Consider the following 23096-nt stretch of genomic DNA (forward strand, 5'->3'; position numbering starts at 1 on the left):
TCCCCAGCTGGGCCTCTGCCGTCTTCTTGCTCCAGCGGCGAATGTCCTCCCATCTTTTCTGGCAGTGTGTGCTCCGTCTGTGGTAGACCCCAGGGTCTGGACTTCCCTGGCGATGGCACGCCAAATGTCCTTCTTCTGGTGGGCGCTGACCTACAGGAATAGTACAGGGGAAAAGGAGAAGCTATTACCGTCCGCACCGTCACAGTCATTGGCCCACATCCCTATCCTTGCCATGATGCATGTGCACTCACCGTTGTTTCATGCACGCCTCATTCTCATCCCCCCATCTTTCATCCACACCACTCCACACAGGCATTGCCCATACAGCATGCTCACAGTGTACTTACCTGTTTGTCTGGAGGACCGTAGAGTAGCGTGTACTGGGGGAGGACCCCATCCACTAGTTTCTCCAACTCCTCCGTGCTGAAGGCAGGGACGCTTTCCCCAGACATACGAGCCATTGTCTCTTCCAGACTGAGGTCACAGCAGCACTTGCAGTGTAGGTCCTCTCCTGTCGAAGATCAGGTATCAAGTGATTGAACAGAGAGAAAATGGTGGTCACGTCCGCAGCGGTGCGTACCGTCACCGCCGGCGTACATCGTCATTGGCTCCTGGGACCCATAGGGTCCAATGTTAACCAATGCAGGATAGCGCTGCAGTCTTCGACCGCCTACCGCGACGGTGTACAACGCCAGTGCAGTTACCTCATATCCCCTTGTCCCAATTTACAGGTCAGGCAGCTGCAATTTCGTGGGCCCACAAGGCATTATTTTGGACTGCGTCACCCATATCTAGGCCTTGCTTAAACACTAATACAGGCATCTGTCGATTTGCTAATATTTTCCGATTAAGCTATGTTTACATACCTCAGAGTTGGCTGACTCTCTGCTCGATGTTCTCCTCCATAGGCATTGTCCGCTGGGGCATGTGAGGAGATGGCGGCATCCTCCGGTGTACAGACCACTGGTGGACCTGTCGACAATGGAGGAGCAACATGTGATCATCACCTACAGACTTGATCAAGTTGCAGCCAGACCTGAGGTCAGCTATCCGCCATCCCACAGGAATTCCCCCTCAAGTGCAGGTGCTGTCAGTACTCCATTTCCTAGCAAGTGGGTCTTTTCAAACTACAGTGGCCATAGCATCAGGGATGTCCCAGCCTATGTTTTCCAACGTGTTGTCCAGAATGTTGTCTGCCCTGCTGAAACACATGCGGAGCTACATCATTTTCCCTCAGGTGGAGGATTTGCCTACAGTGAAAGGTGATTTCTATGCCCTGGGACATATCCCCAACATCATAGGTGCCATTGATGGGACACATGTGGCCTTGGTCCCCCCCGCAGGAGTGAACAGGTGTTCAGAAACCGGAAGAGTTACCATTCGATGAATGTGCAGATGGTGTGTTTGGCAGACCAGTACATCTCCCATGTGAATGCCAAATTTCCTGGCTAAGTGCATGACGCTTATATTCTACAGAATAGCAGCATCCCTTATGTGATGGGGCAACTCCAGAGGCACTGTGTGTGGCTAATAGGTGAGGCCAAGGTCCCAACACAGTGTGACTAGGTGTCTGGGTATGATGTTGTCCCTAAGGGTTAGTGTGTGTCTAACAGTTGTCCCTCAACATATGCAGGTGACTCTGATTACCCCAACCTGTCATGGCTACTGACCCCAGTGAGGAATCCCAGGACAAGGGCAGAGGAACGCTACAATGAGGCAAATGGGCGAACTAGGAGGATTATAGAACGCACCTTCGGCCTCCTGAAGGCCAGATTCCGGTGCCTCCATCTGACAGTTATACTACTCACCGAAGAAGGTGTGCCAGATAATCGTGGCCTGCTGTATGCTGCACAACCTGGCTTTGCAACGCCAAGTGCCTTTTCTGCAGAAGGATGGGCCAGATGGTGGTCTTGTGGCAGCTGTGGAGCCTGTGGACAGTGAAGAAGAGGAGGCAGAAGAAGAAGATTTTGTCAATCAAAACAACATCATCATGCAACACTTCCGATGAGACACATGTAAGAAGATGTAACTGCTTCCCACATCTCATACTATTGTTGGAGGTAGCATAAGTGTGTCATTTTCACTCAGTGTATGGTCCCTGACTTGTTACTTTGACTTTCCATTTCACAGATCTGGGTCCCACTTTGTGCCCTCTGCTATGTTTACTGCTGGCCTACAGCTGTGTTACATTGGTATGTGAACAAGTACATTGACATTGCTACATTTCAGAGATTTTGCAATTACTCATTTGTGAAAGCACAGACTGACTCCAGCTTGTTTTGTGATTCAAGTGTGTTTATTTCCGTGCAAGTAAGTGGAGGGGGTTGTAAAATGGGCTGGGCAATGGCAGTTCCAGGTGGACAGGGTATCAAAGTGGGACAGAAGGGTGACATTCAGGGGTGGTCTTATTTCCTGGTGGGGGTCTTGGCAATGTTCTCTGTCTTGTTCCTGGATCTCAGGGACCGTTTGCAGGGTGGTTCTCCGTCTGCAGGTGGTGGGGTGCTGGTGGCCTGTTGGTCCTGTGGCGGTGCCTTCTGTCCACTAGCGCCGGGGGGAGATGGAAGGCTGTTCATCGTCCAGGCTAGTGTCAGGGGCCCGTTGGTGTGCCACTGTGTCCCTCCTGGTGTTGAGAATGTCTGCCAGCACCCCTGCAATGGTGACCAGGGTGTTGTTGATGGACTTCAAGTCCTCCCTGATCCCCAGGTAGTGTTCCTCCTGCAGCCGCTGGGTCTCCTGAAACTTGGCCAGTACCGTGCTCATGGTCTCCTGGGAATGGTGGTAAGCTCCCATGATGTAGGAGATTGCCTCGTGGAGTGTTGGTTTCCTGGGCCTGTCCTCCCCCTGTCACACATTAGTCGTCCCAGCTTCCCTGTTATCCTGTGCCTCTGTCCCATGAACCGTGTGCCCACTGCCGCTGCCCCCAGGTCCCCGATTGTCCTGTGTTAGAGGGGTTGCCCGGGTTCCCTGTGATGGTGGACACACTGCTGATTGACGTGTCCTGGGGACAGAGGGATGGGTCCGCTGGGTGGGTGCTGTGGTGATGTTTCCTGAGGGGGAGGTTCAGTGGTGGTTTGTGACTGTGTCAGGGGAACCGACGGTCCCGAGGTCCCTGATGGGCCGGGCTGGTCCTCTTGATCCAGGCGTGCAGAGCTGCTGTTGTCACTGTGGGCCTCTTCTGTGGGGGGACTGGATATGTCTGGCATCTCCTGTCTGGTGTCGTTGGGTAGGGGTCCTGTTGGGGTGTAAATGCATAGTTATTGTATGTGTGTGTGCCATCTTGTGCAATAGGTGAGTTACCCTCTACTCATGTGCTTGCATTATTTGCTTGGCCCCTGTGTGATTGGTGATTTTGGGGCATGAGTGAGTCTCTCTACTGGACATGCTTTGGTGATGGGTGCCCATGCATTGGTGTTACATGCAGGGCTAGGCTTTGAGATGTGTGGGTTGTGTTAGTGGGGTATATGTGGGTTGTTGGGGTGGTGGGTGTGAGGGTGGGAGTATGTGATGGCATGCAGGTGTGGTGGGGGGATAAAGTAGTAAAGATTTGCCTTACCAGAGTCCAGTCCTCCTGCTACCGCTGCCAGGCCCTCAGGATGCATAATTGCCAAGACTTGCTCCTCCCATGTTGTTAGTTGTGGAGGAGGAGGTGGGGGTCCACCGCCAGTCCTCTGTACAGCAATCTGGTGTCAGGATACCACGGAATGTACCTTCCCCCGTGGGTCGTTCCACCTCTTCCTGATGTCATCCCGTGTTCTTGGATGCTGTCCCACTGCATTAACCCTGTCAACAATTCTGCGCCATAGCTCCATCTTCCTTGCAATGGATGTCTGCTGCACCTGTGATCCGAATAGCTGTGGCTCTACCAGGACAATTTCCTCCACCGTGACCCTGAGCTCCTCCTCTGAAAACCTGGGGTGTCTTTGAGGTGCCATGATGTTGTGTGGGTGATGTGTGAGGTGGTGTATGTTGTGATGTGTTAGGGGATGTGTTGTTTGAGGTGCGTGGATGTTGTATGAGTGATGGTGTTGTGTGTCTGTGGATGCTGGTGTTGTGTTAGGTAGTCTCTCTCTCTGGCCTTCTTTCAAATTTCTGGTTGTAAGGGTTTGTGGGTAATGTGGGTGTGTGCTTTATATTGGATTGGGTGTGTGGGTGTGGTGTGTGTATGTGTATCAGGTGTGTGTATTTTGAATTGTCCAATGTGGTTGTGTTTTGTTAGTGTGTGTGTATTTTGAGCGAAGCGGTGTGTACCGCCAATGGTTTACCACAGTTGAAAGACTGCCGCGTTGATTCGTGGGTCGTGATACTGTGGGCGTACTCCTGTTGGCATGACGGTATAGGTTTTGGTATCGCCAGTTTATCACTGACCTTTGGTGTGGCGGACTTGTGTGGGGGTCTGATTTGTGGCAGATTCCGAGCTGTGGGTCGTAATACCTGTAGCGGAATTCCGCTACCGCAACGGTATGTTGGCGGTCTTCTTCACGGCGGAAAGCGGGATTTACTGCCAGGGCTGTAATGAGGGCCATAATATGAGACATAGCACTGTGATTGTTAAATATAACATTGTGGTCAAATATTCAACATTACACATGACTTGCAAATGGTCATAGAAGCCTTTTGATTGTAACAAATTATATGGCTTATTTGACATGGCTCAATGATATACATCAGTAGGGCAGGCTGACATGTCCACACATATGATGAAACTATACCTACATCTCTTGGGCACATTGTTGAACCATTTCACATGGCTCACTACCCCAAGATTTCACAAGTGCTGAGTTTAATGGCACTCTGCACCTAAATGACTCACAGAAAACACTCAGCCACGACTAGCAATACCACAGGCTTATTCTTTTCATCATGTGCATGACTATGCTACATACATCACTAGTTAGACATCCTTGTACTCTCATTTGGTGGACCTCAGGTATCTATAATTGCTGCATAGTCATAGACACCGAACATACATGTCTTGTCCATCCCCAAAACTCAATATATTAAGATCAGACACACGTGTGAGATATCTTCAGATGTATGACAGTCAACATGTCAGAACTATGTACAGCGTCACATACAACATGCCTCATTTACATGAGACATGATCAACTGGAGTGTCACAAAATAGGACAGCTTCTGCAAAAACAGGTACTCCAGGCCAGCACAAGCTAGCAAATGTCCTGGCAGCAGGCAATGTATTATAAAGGTGCACACTTCCTCACGTTGTGTGTAGCACATCTGTTAACATGTGCACAGTGGTGTTAACAGAGAAAATGGCCATCAGGTATGGTAGGGCCACTGCTCAGTGTGAGCACATGTCAGCCCATTATTAGGAAGCCTCTGTGTCATGCTTTGTCTTTGTCTGTCTTGTGGTGTGCTGGCATTTGTTCACTGACATATATGAACCACTGACACTATGGGCTTCATTTACAAGCCTAAGCTGCACCCTGCACTACCAGTGCATCATTGTTCGGTGGCACAGCATGACAGCTCCTATTCACAAGTCTTGGAATGCATCAGATTCCTATGCCACCTCAGTGGTGGCATCACAGTGGCTCAATGGGAAGTAATTACTTTATTTCTCAATGTTTTTTCTCTTCCTATGAATGCTGCATTGTATAGCACACATAGGCAAAGGAAAACACCAATAAATGATTGTGTATGAGCAGGAAGGTTCCCTTCCTGCACATGAGCAATCATCCCTGTAGACAATGCACCCTTGCACCATGGTACACGGGTGTCTGCATTGGTGCTCAGCAGCAATGTGTGCACCAGCACAGGGGAGACGACAAGAATGTGCCACAAGTCATAGATACGGTGCATTGCTGCACTTGTTATGGCTACAGGCCAGCACAGCAACACGACTTCTGGTCCTGCCCTGAGTCCAAACATAGTACATGAGGCCCTATGGTCACAGACATCTAAAAGGAAGTGCAATCTAAAGAACCATTTACAAAATATGTGTACTTACCACCAGTTCCACCGACCCTCTTTCCCAAGATAGTTGAGGAGGTCACATTCCTTGCTGAGAACGTCCACCTAGCGATGCTTCAGCTAGTTGGTTGTCCGCTCCACCTAGAATATTTGCTGCATGTGGAAGTAGACCTTCTTTGAACGCAGCTTGTGTGCCTCCATCTTATACCCCTGTATACCACGTCCTCCCATGGCCACCATATTCGCAAGTTAGTTTGTCACCAGCCAGAGGAATCCTCCAAACTCCTGTTTTTCACCCTTCCCTTCCCCAACATGTCCCTCACCAAATACACAATGAAACAAAAATACCCTCAACTACCTCGAAAAATTATAATACCCTAATGACGAACACCTCACAATACACAGTACAATACAATACAAAATATGAATACAAAGGACAATTGAGGCATGAGGGGTACATCAGGGACAGCAGACACCACAACAGACTCCAAAACCAGCACTCCTCTCTCCACCAACAAACACCACAACACAACCTCTCCCAAACACAAAGAGTGTGAGATGATGAGAAAGTGAAAGTAACTTCACAGTTCCTGGTTTGCAGCATGGCTGATCCATTGGATCACTTCCTGGGCAAATGTGGCACATTTTTTAGCCGATGTGTTGTTATCTTTGAAGCTTCAGGTCAATGCGTGGATTTCACAGGAGGCATGACAAAGCACCAGGAGGAAATTCTGATGCTTCAGATGGGAAGCATCATTCTTGGCTGTTGCGGTGGCTGTAAAAAACATGCGTTGGGCTCATGCAACTATTTGTTTTAACCGAATGAGGAAAAAATGTGGATTATTATATAGTGTGATGAAGAATGCATTAAAAAAATCATAGGGATTGCTGTGGTGCATAGTTGGGTTTACCTCCTTCTTGTCTTTCTATGTGTACAATGTGCATGTTAGGAGTGTATATATGCGAAAGTGCATGCATTACTAGGACTAGACTATGCATTGGGCCCCATGCCCCAACTATATATTGGCACCTGCTTTCATTTCTTAGATTACCCCCAGGGGTGCCATAATCTTGCCCTGGAATGGGGTCAGCACACCCACATATATGATAGTGCAGACATGTGCCAGTCTCTGCTGTGTCCCTAAGTGCAGACAGCAGGCTGTCAGGCAACTTGGGGGGGGATACAGTCTCCTGTGCAGGCAAGTGTTATGATAACCTGGACACACATGAAAAGGGATGTATGGATGGTGCCTAATTCCCACATTACCTCCTCAAGGATGTTCCCAATAGGGAACACACTGCCAGTGCCCCTCCAGAGATTGACTGTCCTGGCCCCACATCTTCCATACAGTGTGCAGTCGAAATCAGAGTTGGGTTCTAACTGGTATGTGGCTACGCCCCTTGCACAAGATGGTGCACCCTCTGATGATGCCACACCCACTGTGAGTTTCCCTACACCACAGCTTTGTCATGAATGTCAGTACATACATGTGGGGCACCTTGAGGCATTTCCCAGGAACCCTGGGGACTACAAAGTGTATGCAAAGAGCCACTGTGCACCTGCAGTACTTTTACCACACAGAACTTAGGTCGGTCTATACCAAAGACCGCCGAGGTGATGGCCGCCAACAGACCGCTGCAGAGGTGATAATCTGCCTGCCATATTGTGACACACAAACACAAAACTGCCACAATTACAAGTCCGCCAGACCCAACGAAGGCAAAAAACTGTCAGACCCACCACCCACACCGCTACGCCAGAAAAACACCGCTCTCCAAATTATGACCCACGAATCACCACATCAGACATTCAACTGCGGTTAACCATTGGGGTGCACACTGGCACGGCGGAATTGGGCACCATGACCACTACAAGCCACCATTGGCCAGTTCAAAAAAGACACACATAACACATTAACACACACCTTACACACCCACCAACAGCACTATAAAACACCCACCCACACAACCCACAATCCCTTGCAGACACAAAAAGACTGCCACACCCTCACAGGTTACTCCCTTGCAGAACTGCACACACACACACCAAATCCACCTATACATTCGTCACGCATCACACACCACACACCCCACCACAACACTGAACATCCTCTGCACAACATACAATAAGCATGCAAAAGTAAACCCGTTTCACAGATGAGGAGTTGCAGGTGATGGTAGAGGAAATCGTCAGGGTAGAGCACCAGCTCCAGCAGATCTCCATTGCCAGGATGATGGAGCTATGGCAGAGGATCGTGGACAGGGTGAACTGCGTGGGACAGTATCCGCCACAAGGGACGACATCTGAAAGAGTTGGAACGACCTATGGGGAAAGGTGAGTTCCTTTGCATCAAGGCTCCAGGTCCCCATCATGAGGACTGGCGGTGGACCCCCACCTCCTCCTGCCCAGAGCTGACAGGATGGAAGGAGCAAGTCAGGCAATCCTGCATCCTGAGGGCCTCACTGTAGTCACTGGAGGGCTGGACACGGGCAATTCACCATTGATTACCTACCACTACCGATACCTGCATGGCATGTCACCCCCTCACCCAGATTCCCTTCACCCCACTCCCTCCTATACAGTGCACCACCCCAATGACCACAGGTAAATCTGTATCCCTGCATGACCTACTGACTGCAGGCACTCCTCTCCCAGCACTGCATGCACTCCCCTCCCACCACTGCATGCACATCTACCAGCAATGCATGGACAGCATGTAGTACTACCAATTCCACAATCCAACACCATACACTACCAAAGGTGGGAGGATAACACTAAACCCATATGAAAAGGTAGAAATGTGGAAAATGTGACAGGCAATGACCCTAACATATCACTTACATCCCCACAAGTGCCCCAGCCAATGTCAGCGGCGTGCATGTGCCATGGCAACCCAGTCCCCCACCAGAAGATGCCCCCAGTGATGACAGCAACTCTGGATGTCCCGAGCTGGATGAACTCCCTGGTCCATCTGGCACTACAGGTCAGTCGGTTTCAACAACCCACAGTCAGTCCACCACAGGGCCCCCCTCAGACTCAAACACCACAGCAGCAACCCAACCTCCCCAATCCCCTGTCCCCAGGACACGGCAATCAATAGTGTGCCGACGTATACAGGGACCAAGTCACACCACACAGGCAAGAAGGTGAAGGTCCTGGTGTAAGTGGGAGTGGGCACACTGTTCAGGGGACACAGGCACAGGATGCCAGGGACAGTGGGAGGTCAGCTTTGCACTGAGGGGGCCATGCCCAGGGAACTGACTGCCCAGGAGACACTCACAAATGTCCTGGGGGATTACCAAAAATCCCAGTACAGGATGGGCCAGGTCATAACCATCATGCAGGAGAACCAGTGGCTGCATGAGGTACACCAAAAGGAGGTCATACAGCAGTTGCAGGGCCTAAATGCCATGGCCTTCATTGTAGGGTTGCTGGGTGACAGGACCCATACCGTGTGGGAGAACAGAGTACACCAGCTGCTCACTACCACTAGCCACTCCACTCAGTAGCCATCCACATCTGCTGCAGCTAGTGGACAGGAGGGCCTGCCACAGGACCCCCAGGCCAACAACACCCCTCCCTCTGCAGCGGAAGAACCACCCTAAAAACATTCCCTGTGACCCAGATAGACACCAGAGACTGTTGCCAAGACCAAGACCCCCGCCAGGAATTGAGCCCATCCAGAATGCCCCCCTTGTGTACCACTGAGTCACCTTGTTCACTTTGGACTGCCATTGCTCCTCATCCTATGGCCCCATGAACATTGTACCTGTGCTCCTGACCAAATCGACCATTACACTGTGGTTTACCTGAACGATCACCCCACTCTATTGCACTATCCCTTCATTATTGTCACTTCAATAAACACCCTTGAACACAACCGCTGCTATAGTGCTTCATCAGACAAAAATGTGCAATGTAATGGACTGTATTATACTGTGCAAACGTCCTGCAAAATGCGATTCCATCAAACAGATGTTGTTAAGCATTCTGTAGCCATCACATCAGTAAACTGTTGTTACCACACCAACATCTGCAAAAGGGAAGGCATAAGTGACAGTCAATTGAAAGAGTAATTTAGTGATTGGCTCAACACAGCTGGCACACAGCACTCTACAGAAGTGGATAAACTAACAGCTCTACAGTCTTACCTGTGTGACATTGGAAGTACTGCTGTATGATATGTATCCTGTTGTCCACATCCTCCTCCTCCTCACTGTCCTCAGTGTCCACTGCTGCCACAGATGAATTGTCACCAGTCTCCTCCTGCAGGTAGGGCACATGGCATCTGAGGGCCAAATTGTACAGCATTCAGCATGCCACCACAACCTGACAGACCTTCCTAGGGGCGTAGCATAGGAACACACCTGCCAAATGGAAGCACCTGAACTTGGTTTTCAGTAGGCCAAATGTGCATTCTACAAGCCTTATTGCACGTTCATGTACCTCATTGCACCAATTTTCAGCCCCTGTTCTCGGATTCCAAACAGGGGTAAACATCCAGGACAGGGTTGGTAGCCAGAGTCACCTGGAAGTAGTGAGGGACACACATTACCCATTGGCATGGAGTATATCTCTATTTGTCATGCACTGACATACATTGTGTGAAGACTCATGCTCACCTATGAGCCACACTCTGTGCCTCTGTAGTCGTGTCATCAGCTGTGGAACCCTGCTATTCCTCGAGACATAGGCGCCATGCACAGATCCAGGATACTTGGCAGTGAAATGGGAGATGTACTGATTAGCAAGGCACACCATCTGGACATTAATTAATGGAAACTCTTCCTATTCCTGTATGCCTGCTCATTTGCCTGGGAGGAACTAAGTCAATATGGGTCAAGTCAATGGCCCGATCACATGTGGTATACGTCCCATGGCATAGAATCTAGCCTTCACAGTGGCAAATCTTCAATGTAGCTGCTCATGTGTTTGAGCAAGGCAGCCAAAACCCCTACCAAGCACAATAGAAAACATTGGCTGTGACATTCCTGCAGCCAAGCCCACAGTCACATGGAAAGAACCACTTGTCATGAAATGTAGCACTGATAGTACCTGTCTTACAGGGGAATAGCTGTAGTGCTACAGATAGCAGGCATTATATCAGGTTCCAATTGTGCACACAGCTCAGCAATGGTGGCCCTGTCCAGACGATAAGTTAGTATGATGTACCGGTCTCCAGTGTTGCCTCTTCATCTTCATCCTCCACAATGGTTGATATCTAAGTGAGCCAAAAGTAAAATGGGTATGACTACAGGACCTATGAACACACAACATCATAGTACAAAGAACATGCAACTATGTAGGAGGCTGAAGTTGTCTAGGTGTGAACAGCCAATACCAAGGACACACAAATATCTTCCCAACATGAGTATCACCATTAGGAAATGTCAACTGACTGTCCTGTATGCAGGGACAGGTGGAAGTGACCTCACTCTGCCGGTGTTAGGCATCATGGCGGAAGACAGTCTGCACTGCCGTTCAAATCCTCATTGGCTAACATGGGGCTCTATGGAGTACAGTAACCAATGATGATCAATACCGGCAGTGACGGTGTTCACCGCCACAGATGTGAGCATCATTTTCCTTCTTACACTTCACTTGATTCCTAACTTTTCACTGTACTACATCGCCACTGCGTGTGCTGCTGTGACCTGTGTCTGGAATCTGTGATGGGCCATGCTACAGGGGAAGGGCCCCAGTCGTCACATCCAAGGAGTTGGAGAAGCTTGTGAATGGGGTCCTCCCCCTCTATGGGCAGTTGTTTGGGCCTCCAGACCAACAGGTGAGTACATCATGGGTACTTTGGATGCAACATAGCTGCATGTAGATATATGTGTGTGCTGACAGTGTGTCATTTGGGGACGTTTGGCTGCATGCAATGTGTATGCAGAGGTAGGGGTCATGTGTGTGCTTATTGAGGGGCAACTTCAGTATGTGAGCCATTTGTATGACAGACTGGATTGTATAGTTCATGGTATCCGTCTGTCTGTGTTTCCTCTGCAGGTCAGTACCCATCAAAAGAAAGGGTTGTGGCGTGCCATCGCCAAGGACGTGCGGACCCTGGGGGTCCATAGCTGGGGGAGTGCCCATTGCAGAAAATGGTGGGAGGATCTGAGACGCTGGGCCCGGAAGACCGCGGAGGCCCAGCAGAGGATGGCCTCCCAATTAGGAAGGGAGGGATTGTCGGACCCTGACCCCCCCATGGCCTGCATACTGGCGGTACCCAATCCTGAGTTGGATGGGCGCTTGAGGGCAGCACAGCAGCCACAAGGGAGTGAGTACAGACTGTGTGGTATTTTGTATTTGTTGCCTGCCATGGGGTTTGGGTGCAAGGTTCTAGCCAGTGGATGCCCCAATATGCCGGTTCAGCTATTCCTGTGTGATCCTGCTTAGCTATGTAGGGTGGTATGCATTTTTGGAATTGCTAAGTAGCTAGCATACCATGACAGATAGGGCTTAGTTAGTCGCAGTAGATGTGCAGTTGGTAGTGTTTGGGTTAAATACTGCTGTTGTACCTAGTCAATGGTGTGTCACTGTAGTCCATACTGTGCAATGTAAGTCACAGTGAGTGATTGTGATGTGCATGCCATATGTGCTGTTGTTACTGTGATTGACTCTGTGCTACCTTTCTCTCTCTCCCCTCTCTCTTTTGTCATGATGTCCATGTGTGCATTAGCATCATCTGGTGAAGGAGCAAGGGAACCGATGAGTAGGGGAGCTGCAGCCCATGGGACCCAGGAGGTGGAGAGCACAGACGTGAAGGGGACCAGTGGGTTGGAGGGCGAGGGGAGCACCACTGGGGGACAGTAGCAACTACTACAGACTCAGATTCCACCTCCAATGGGAGCTCCCTGGTGGTGGTGGACCCCTCGGGGACCATCCCAGCTACTTCATCTTCTGCCACCCCCATACCAGCCCTGCCGTCCCAGTAACCTCCCACCAAGTTGCCCGTGCCCGCTCACCAAGGAGGGTAGGCATCTCCTTTGCCCCAGGCACCTCAGGCCTGACCCCAGTCAGCCTTGCTGCCCTTAGTGAGGAGGATATTGACCTCCTGAGATCAATCTCTCCTATAGGGCAGTCAACTATAGTGAATGACATCCAGGGGCTGGCATCCAAGATGCAGCAATGCAATGACTTCCTGGAGGGCATTCACGGTGGCTTGGCTGCTCTAGAGAGATTGTTTCTGGCTCCGGCCTCCTCTCTGATGGCAGCCAGTGTCCCTGGTTCTTCCGCTGCCCCTCAAACTATCTGTTTCCAGTCCCATAGGCCTCTCCCCCAACCCATCCCACACACACAATCTGACAAGAATGCACACAACCCCCCCCCTACCCAGCCACCACCACTGCCCCCTGAGATGCCTGCCTACCTTCTCCATGATGCCCCTGCTCAGTGGAGTGACTGGGCTGTCAGGAGTCAAGTTGGGCCTTGGACGTCGCCCTGTGGACATTTAATGACTTTGGACATGCCAATGGCCCTTGCTGTACAAGTGTACAACTGTGATTATTTAGTTATTAGAATTTGAGCACGTTTTCCAACATGATTACAGTGGTTGGACCAGAGTTATGTATCCTTGCTTTCTTTCCTTCTGGATTATGTTGGTGCTGGGTGTGTGGTGTGTGTGTATGGTGTGTGTTGTCCATGTTTGTGCGTCTCTCTCCCCTCCCTCCCTTGTGTGCTAGGCGGCTGTATTCACTGTTGTTGTCTCCTTCGGCGTTGGTGCTCCTGGACTACCATGGCGTGGTACAGCATCAGGAAGACTTCCAGTTCTGGTTCCATGGCAGCCGCAGACTCCTCTGTGTCCCTGAAGGTTAGTGTCTCCTTTTATATAATGTGTTTTCGCTAAGATTTTTATGGTGGCCTGCTATGTCATGATATGATGGGCGGGTCGTTGTCTTCCGCCTGCCTGGAGAGGGCTACTGCCGTGGTCAGTGGACGGGATGCACTGGCAGTTCAGGTGGTACATTACCTGTCTATGGGAGGGATCATCGCCATGGTCATAATTTGGCGGTTTTCACCGCTGGCCTGGTGACAGTACTACCGCCGTCACCAGTGTGGCAGTCAGCTGACCACCAATGTCATAATGAGGGCCTTAGTATAGATACTGTTGTACTTAAGGTGCCATTTCCACATGGGGTATCATGTGAACGTGCTCTGGCTAGTCCATTTCACATGATTTGTGGTGCACATGATCTTCACTCATGCCGATGGTGCAATGTTACCACACCATGCATGTCTTTGCACGACCTCTGAAATATTAAGGACAGCAAGGCAGTGTACATCAAACTGTTACTACACTTTGCATCAAGGTGGTGTTGCTTGTGCATACTAGTGGGTGTGCACATGAAAAACCCACAAAGTTTAACACTGTGACAGGTATTGCAATTCACATAGACCAGGCTCTGTCCCACAGTAGAGCATAAACAAGAATGTATCAATTGATGTGACTTTGGCCTATCTGTTTTAATATGTCCTGCATTATGTAGCTCACATTGGCCATGTTGGACTGGCACATGGATGGTACATGTGCATGAAGATGTTGAGTGAACTGTTGTCAGGAATCCCCAAGGCGCCTCCTGCGTTATCAGTCAGCATCCCCAGGGATTAGGGTTAAATCATATCTCTGTTCTTGGTTAAACCTTCATGTTTCTAAGTAAACATAATGTGCTGTGTTACACAATTGGTTTTATCAATGCCTGCTTGTTTGCTAATGTGAGTAGGTGTAGGCATGTGCTTCTAATTGGGTGTAGTGTAGAAATGTGCTTCTAATTAGGTGTGGCGACTTAGCCACATGTGGAAACTCAACTGCTTTCCCGATTGGCTATAAATAGCAGAGTGAAGCATGCCTCACTGCTTGGCTTTGTTTTGCTTCCTGATCTCAGCATCTGATTTGGCAGTCCAGCCCCTGCTGTCATCCTCGTATTCAGGACTTGTGAGGCAATTCTTTTCTTTGTTCCTGTACCAGCTGACACCAGGCATTCCTCCAGCACTCTGAAAAAGACTACAGCTAAGTGACTAGTATTCTCCAGGAAGTTTGTTCTTTGAGTCCCGTGCTTTACTAGAATAGCTGGTGTATTTCAAACCTCGTATTTTGGCAGAGTGCTTATCTTGAAGAGACAAATGCATTTCTGAACATTCTACATTATTATTGTAGTTACTTGGCAAAATGTGCTTCAGGAAACCTGCTTGAGCTCAAGTACTACAAAAAGTGACAGTGCAATTTTAAGAGCATTTATGTGACTTTTCTTTTTCTAATATCATAACTCTTGGATTTAATACTATGCCATTCATGCCTGTGTTTCAGGTTTGAGGAATTTGCTTTTGAAGGGTTGTTCACACACACAATGAAACCAAACCAAACTGTGCCACCCTAAGTGTTTAAACCCAGAGTGGACATTTGTATTTCTTGGATTGTTTTTGTTCCTTTTAGTTTAACCCTATGCATGCAGGAAAGTTGTATGTTATATAATCCATGCCCTTATTTGTCTTTCTTGTGCATGATAAGTGCAACCACAGTTCTAACTGTAGTGTGCAAAAGTGAATCTCTGTGAAGCCAACAGTTATTATTATCCAAGAAAAGTGCTGGAGCATCCCGTTGTTCTTCTACCGCTCCTGTGCCCATATCAGAAAGAGAGATTCAGTTTCAAGGAAGTTGAGTGCACTAACTCTACTATCACTCTGTCAAATACGACCTGCCCCCCGAAGACACAGGGTGCCTGGCTGGACCGGCAAGACGTGGCAGTGTTTTTTCTCTTCTGCTTCCACTCACCCTTTCCTTATGGGAAACCTGCCAGGGTTTCTGTGTCCACCAGGAAGTGCCAAGAGGTGTTCCAGGAGGTCAGGGGGCATACCATCGCCCCTGTAGACATCCTGCTTTTCAGGTGAGGGGCCCGTCTCAACATAAAGCCAAGCCACAACATACAGGGCTGCCTGGGCGATGGATTCCTCAATGGGTACTTTCAAAGGTTTAGCACAGGCTTTACCAGCTGATCAGGATGCTCTATCTTTATTAGATTTAACTAGGGCCCTAGCTGGCTTACAGAAGGAAGTTCTTTCCTTAAAGCAAGAGAACCTGGAGTTGCACACTGAACGACAGCGGTATAAACCACAAGACACCCCCTTGGGAGGAGTCAAACTAAAACAAAGATCTGCAATACTACAGGCCCCTCAGTTTGACCCGTCTAATCATGTTCCTAGACCAGATTCAGGCCCAATTACTTCTACCACACAACCCATGCAGGTAATGGTCACAACACCAACCCCTGTGCCCTTAGCTCCTCCAGAAAGGCTTTTTGGAGATAGTGCCAAGTTCAACAATTTTCTTAACGAGTGCCAGCTACAGTTTTTGTGTCGGGCAGCTGCATTCCCCAACTATGCTGCAAAGGTAGCTTTTATTATCTCTTATTTGGGAGGCAATGCAGCTAATTAGTCTATTCTGCTGGTGGAGTGCAATGACCCTATACTGTATGATTTCAACCAGTTCAAGAAAGCCTTGCGGAAACTGATCGCCAAACACCTCTTTGTGCAAGGCAGTGACAATGAGTTGCTAAATTTGCGCTAGGGAAACAAGGATATACTGTCCTATATCACCTCTTTCAATCGGTTGGTGGCAGAGACTGAGTGACCCTAGGAGAAGAGGACCTCCCTCTTCTATCGTGGCCTTCGGGACGATCTCAAGGATGTTCTAGCCCAAATTGTGGAACCTCTTACGGAGTGTTCCGAGTTCATTGACCTGGTGGTACGATTGGATCACCGCTTGAGTGAACGTAAGGGAGAAAAATTCCGGGGTGACACACGCTTAGTGGTGCTCAAACTGAGGAAAAGGAGTCCACCTCTCCCACTCATGATACACCTGAGCACATTCAAATTGGCAGTGTGTGGGGCCCACTATCTAAGAAAGAGAAAAAAAATTGAAACTGTGCTAATACTGAGGTAAGACAGGGCATTTTGCTCGGGAATGTCCTAACAAGCCTACTGTTCCAAAGAAAGCAATCGGAGCGGTAACAGGGCCTGAATTCTCTCTTCCTGACCAGGCAGAAAACTAACTGGCTCAATAACTTCTGAGATCATTTCATTGAGCGCTTCTTTCAATATGGTCTCACATCTTCTGGCTTATACCACCAGTCCAGTACCTCGACATCTAACTCTTATTGTGATGTTAGTGTTGTCCCCTCAGGTTTGTAAGGTCATTCCCATATTGCTTGACTCTGGGGCTACCGGAATCTTTTTAGACTTGGGTTTGGCTCAAACCCTAAATATTACGACTGTCAGAAAAGATGTCCCTAAACCAGTCAGAGCTATGGATGGCTCAGAATTGTCCTCCGGACTTATCGTTTATCAAACAGCACCCTTGTCCATGATTTGTGCAAACAACCATACAGAACAAATTCAGTTTGACCTCATAGGTACCCCTGTATTTGGAGCCATTTTGGGCATACCCTGGCTTCAGTTACACAATCCCAAAATTGACTGGGCAGCAAGGACAGTGACATTAGACTCTAAACATTGCTGGCACTCCTGTTACCAAGACAAACCATTACTAGTGACACCCTTGCATTGTGGGCCCACACATAGTACGTCTATCAAGCCGGACAACACACTGGCTATTCTTGCACCACATAAAGACTTCCATGATGTCTTTAGTGAACATAAGGCCACCCAACTGCCACCACATAGGTCATACGATTGTCGTATAGACTTGATTCGAGGGGCAACGCTACCATGTAGTAGGGTGTATGCTCTTTCTGAGCCTGAGAATTGATACCTGCGAGACTACCTGGATAATCTATTAGCTAAGGGTTTCATTTGTCATTCAACATCACCAGTAACATCGTCTTTGTTCTTCGTGCCCAAGAAGAATTGCGAGCTGTGCGCCTGTATAGATTATCGTGCAGTGAACAAAGTGACCATAAAAAATTGGTATCCATTTCCGTTGATCCCTGTACTTTTAGATCAGGTACGTCAGTCGACCATTTATACTAAACTCGACCTCCGGAGCACCTACCACTTGATCCGAGTGATGAAGGGGGATGAGTGGAAGACGGCGTTCCAAACTAAACTCGGACTCTTCGAGTACACAGTGATGCCATTCGGGTTGTGTAACGCTCCTGCAGCATTTCAATTTTTATCAAAGAAGTGCTGCAGGAGTTTCTGGATATCTGTGTAGTGGTATACATAGACGGCATTTTGATCTATTTGTCTTCCACTGACGAACATATAGGGCATGTAGGAGTGGTGTTACAACGGCTTCTTGAGCATCATCTCTTCGTCAAGCTGGAAAAATGTGTTTTTCACGCTACAACTGTAGAATTCCTGGTATATAGGATTACTCTCAATGGAATTTCCATGGATAGGTCTAAAGTACAGGCCATCCTGGATTGGGTAGCCCCAAAATCCATCAAAGAAGTGCAACAGTTTTTGGGCTTCACAAATTTTTATCTGAGATTTATACCCCACTTTTCTACTGTGGTATCTCCCATAACTCGTCTCCTACTAAAGGGGGTTAAGTTCCTCTGGGATGAAGAAGCTGAGAAGGCCTTCCAATATCTTAAAAACACATTCACTGAAGCACCCATTCTCCATCATCCCGACCCAGCTCAGCCATTTTTCGTGGAAGCAGACGCTTCCCAAATGGCGGTGGGTGGTGTCTTTTCCCAACGAGATCCTGAGTCTGGGCATTTCCATCCAGTAGATTACTTCTCTAAGAAATTGCTACCCACAGAGCAAAATTACACGGTGGCGGAGTGGGAACTTCTGGCCATCAAGCTTGCCTTCTAGGAATGGCGTCACCACCTACTAGGAGATAGACACACTGTAACTATTTACACATATCACCCCGTAATTGACAGTTTTTTCAAGCGTCAAAGGCCCTGACACCTCGTCAATTATGCAGGCTTCTATTCTTTAATGAGTTTGACTTTGTAATCACCTATAGGCCCGGTACTACACAACAAAAGGCAGATACGTTGTCTAGGATGGGTTTCTCCTCTGATGTTGCGCTAGAACAGGTCAGAAGCATTATACCCCCCAGAACATATTGTGGCTGTGTGCACTTCCTAAGAGTTCCTTGCGAAAATACGGGTAGCCCAGCACAAGGTTCCCTGTTCAACTGATGTGTATGAAAAAGAGGGTTTACTATACCATGCTGATCAGTTGTACGTCCCTACCAAATAATTACGAGATACAGTGTTACATTGGGGACATGATTCTGTCCTTGCAGGTCACCCGGGTGAGAAAAATATGTTAGATGTCTGTCAAAGACAGTTTTAGTGGCCCATACTTGTGCAGGTTGTCAGAAGCTACGTCCAGACTTGTTCCACCTGTGTTCAGGCTAAAACCCCACATACTCCAGCCACAGGATTGTTACTTCCTATGCCAATTCCAAGGGCCCCATGGCATACCATAAGTATGGATTTTATTTCTGATCTCCCAACTTCCAATGGGCACACTGTCAAATGGGTGGTTGTAGATTACCTAACTAAAATGGCTCATTTTGTTCCATTAAAATGCCTCCCTACGGCTTCCAAGCTCTCCGATTGGTTTCTCCAAACATTGTACGGCTTCATGGGTTGCCCACCACAATTGTTTCCATGACCCCCAATTTATATCACGGTTTTGGCGTAGCTTTTGTTCCTCTGTCGGTATGGACGTCCATTTGTCCTCTGAATATCATCCACAAACGAATGGGCAGACGGAACGTGCCAACCAATTGCTGGAGAAAATCCTAAGATGTTACATTGACACATGGTCTACTGAGTGGGATAAGGCTTTAACTCTTGTGGAATTTCTATATAATAACGGTGTCCACATGGCAACAAGAGTATTCCCATTTTACTGTTTGTTTGGTCTGCACCCAAAAGTGCTACCTATAACTGAGTTCCAAACATCCACAAGAGTCCCATCAGTACAGAAACACCATAAAGAGTTAAAGGATATTAAAAAACAAGTACAACACCATTTGCTACTCTAACAAGCTCAAGTAAAAAAACAAGCAGACAAAAGGAGGAGACCTGCTCCCTCTTATCAGATAGGATATGAGGTATGGTTCTCATAAAAAAATCTCCATCTTGCAGGATCCAGAAAATTAAACCCCCGATTTCTAGGCCCCTTTCCTATTGCCAAAATCAACAATCCTGTGGTAGTAGAACTGACATTGCCAGATGATTTCAAGGTACACCCCATGTTTCATGTGTCATTACTCCAACCCTATTATCCTGATACCAGCAATGTCCCACCACCTTCCCCTGTAAAAGTACACGGGCAATGGGAATTTGAAGTGGCCAAAATTCTTGACTCCAGGCGCGTCCGTGGTGTTCTACACTATTTATTGGCTTGGAAAGGCTATGGACCTGAGGAAAATTCCTGGGAACCCGCGTCCACAGTTCATGCTCCACGTCTTACTAAAAAATTCCATCTCCTGCACCCTTCCAAGCCCCGCCCTTTGAGAGGGTCCTTGGTGGGGAGGGCTGTGTTATCTGTCAGCATCCCCAGGGATTAGGGTTAGATCATATCTCTGTTCTTGGTTAAACCTTCATGTTTCTAAGAAAACATAATGTGCTATGTTACACAATTGGTTTTATCAGTGCTTGTTTTACCAATGCTTGTTTGCTAATGTGACCAGGTGTAGACATGTGCTTCTAATTGGGTGTGGTGTAGACATGTGCTGCTAATTGGGTGTGGTGACTCATCCACATGTGGAAACTCAACTGCTTTCCTGATTTACTTTACATAGCAGAGTGAAGCATGCCTCTCTGCTTGGCTTTGTTTAGCTTCCTGATCTCAGCATCTGATTTGGCAGTCCAGCCCCTGCTGTCATCCTTGTATTTAGGACTTGTGAGACAATTCTTTTCTTCGTTTCTGTACCAGCTAACACCAGGCATTCCTCCAGCACTCCGGAAAAGACTGCAGCTAAGTGACTAGTATTCTCCAGGGAGTTTGTTCTTTGAGCGCCATGCTTTCGTAGAACAGCTGGTGTATTTCAGACCTCGTATTTTGGCAGAGTGCTTATCTTGAAGAGACAAATGCATTTCTGAACATTCTACATTATTAGTGTAGTTACTTGCCTAAATGTGCTTCAGGAAATCTGCATGAGCTCAAGAACTACAAAAAGTGACAGTGCAATTTAAAAAGAGCACTTAACGTGACTTTTCGTTCTCTAATAGCATAGCTCTTGGATTTAAATGTTATCATTCATGACTGTGTTTCAGGTTTCAGGTTTGAGGAATTTGCTTTTGAAGGGTTTTTCACACACACAATGAAACCAAACCAAACTGTGCCACCCTGACTGTTTAAGCCCAGAGTGGACATGTGTATTTCTTGGATTGTTTTTGTTCCTTTTAGTTTAACCCTATGCATGCAGGAAAGTTGTAGGTGATATAATTAATGCCCTTATTTAACTTTCTTGTGCATGTTAAGTGCAACCACAGTTCTAATTGTAGTGTGCAACAGTGAATCTCTGTGAAGCCAGCCCTAGTATTGCAGTACTTATTGTTATGGTACTCAGTTTAGGTTTTTGGTAATGCAATGTTAGTAATTATGCCAACAGTTATTACTATTCAAGAAATGTGCTGGAGCATCCTGTTGTTCTTCTACCGCTCCCGTGCCCATGTCAGAAAGCGAGATTCCATTTCAAGGAAGCTGAGTGCACTAACTCTACTATCACTCTGTCAACAACGACCTGTCCCCCCCGAAGATACAGGGTGCCTGGCTGGACCAGTAAGATGTGGCAGTGTTTTGTCTCTTTCTCTTCCACTCCACCTTTCCTTTTGGGACACCTGCCGGGGTTTCTGTGTCCACCAGGAAGTGCTTAGAGGTGTTCCAGGAGGTCAGGGGATACCATCTCCCCTGCAGACATCCTGCTTTTCAGGTGAGTGGCCCCGTCTCAATAACTGTGATGCAAAACGACAGCAAATTGTGCAGATATGTGAGCCTCTTCTATAGCCCTGTGTTGACATCCCCATGTTTACATTGGTCATTAAGGTTATCCATGAGGGTTGTCCAGCACTGATGTACCAACAATGTTCATGCAATACACCTATTACACTGAGTGACACCTGTGAGCCTCTCAGAGTATGTTCAGTTACTCCATAGCTGTGAGTCCATGATGAGCCACACAGCTGGGCTTTGCATGGCCTCATGGACATTCTTGAGAGGCATGCCCCACCAGATGGTCCATGGGAGGGGTGACATCAGCGTCATCATCCTGTGGTACTTAGGCTCATATCTGTAGGACTTGCAATCCTAGGAGAAGCCACTAGCAGCCTGGGATTTGGCTTATAGGAAAGGAAGTCTTATTTCTTCTTTCTGGTATTAGCCATATAGTGGCACGTTATTGGAATTCACCTTACAAATTTGTAGAGTCCTTTCATGCAATATTTGTGCTTATGCCAGATATTTCAACGTTAGCCAATGGAGCTACATTTCTACAATGATAAAAAAAATAATGTGCAGTGTTTCCCTCACGAGGGCATATGAAATAACTTTTGATATGTCCCTGCTTATAGTTACATTGCACCCTACTCCTGGGGCACCTGGGGAGACCTTAGCGGTAAATTGTATCTTAAAATACAGTAGAGTAACACTTTTGAAGTACAATTTCTTCCAAAGTTGATTTGGCACACATTTAACTTTTTGAAGACAATCTGCAACGCAGGGCTGCCTTAAAAAAGGACAGCAGGCAACACAGCGGTGCAGAATCTAGTGTAGGAAATCTACTTGGCCTCTAAAATTCCCTTCCCTATTATATACTAGGAACTTAGAGGTAATTTGACTCCCCCTTGCTCTAATCACTACTAGGGACTTACATTGACAATTTTACCACTTTACCAAATACCTTTTATCCAGAGGACTGGCCCTGATTAGCAGACCCAGGGTACAATCAAGGTCAGTTACCACCAGTATCAGTCATAAAAATTGGGGTGAATATGCTAGAAGGATACCTTTCTCACTATGTGATGGGCAGGTAAGTTGCCTACACATTGGTTGTGCTTAAATGTGTTGTTTTACATAGGTACAATTACACATTTTGTCATAATCTTGTGACATTGAGAAAGTTATTCATGCATGTGCCTCACAGATTTTCTAGCAAATGGTACATCAGCCATGTTTCTGCTACTAATGGTACATTTTGAGCTTGCTTTGATCATGCTCTTCATTGTCATTGGGC

Source organism: Pleurodeles waltl, chromosome 2_2, assembly GCF_031143425.1.
Source record: "Pleurodeles waltl isolate 20211129_DDA chromosome 2_2, aPleWal1.hap1.20221129, whole genome shotgun sequence".
Taxonomy (NCBI): domain Eukaryota; kingdom Metazoa; phylum Chordata; class Amphibia; order Caudata; family Salamandridae; genus Pleurodeles; species Pleurodeles waltl.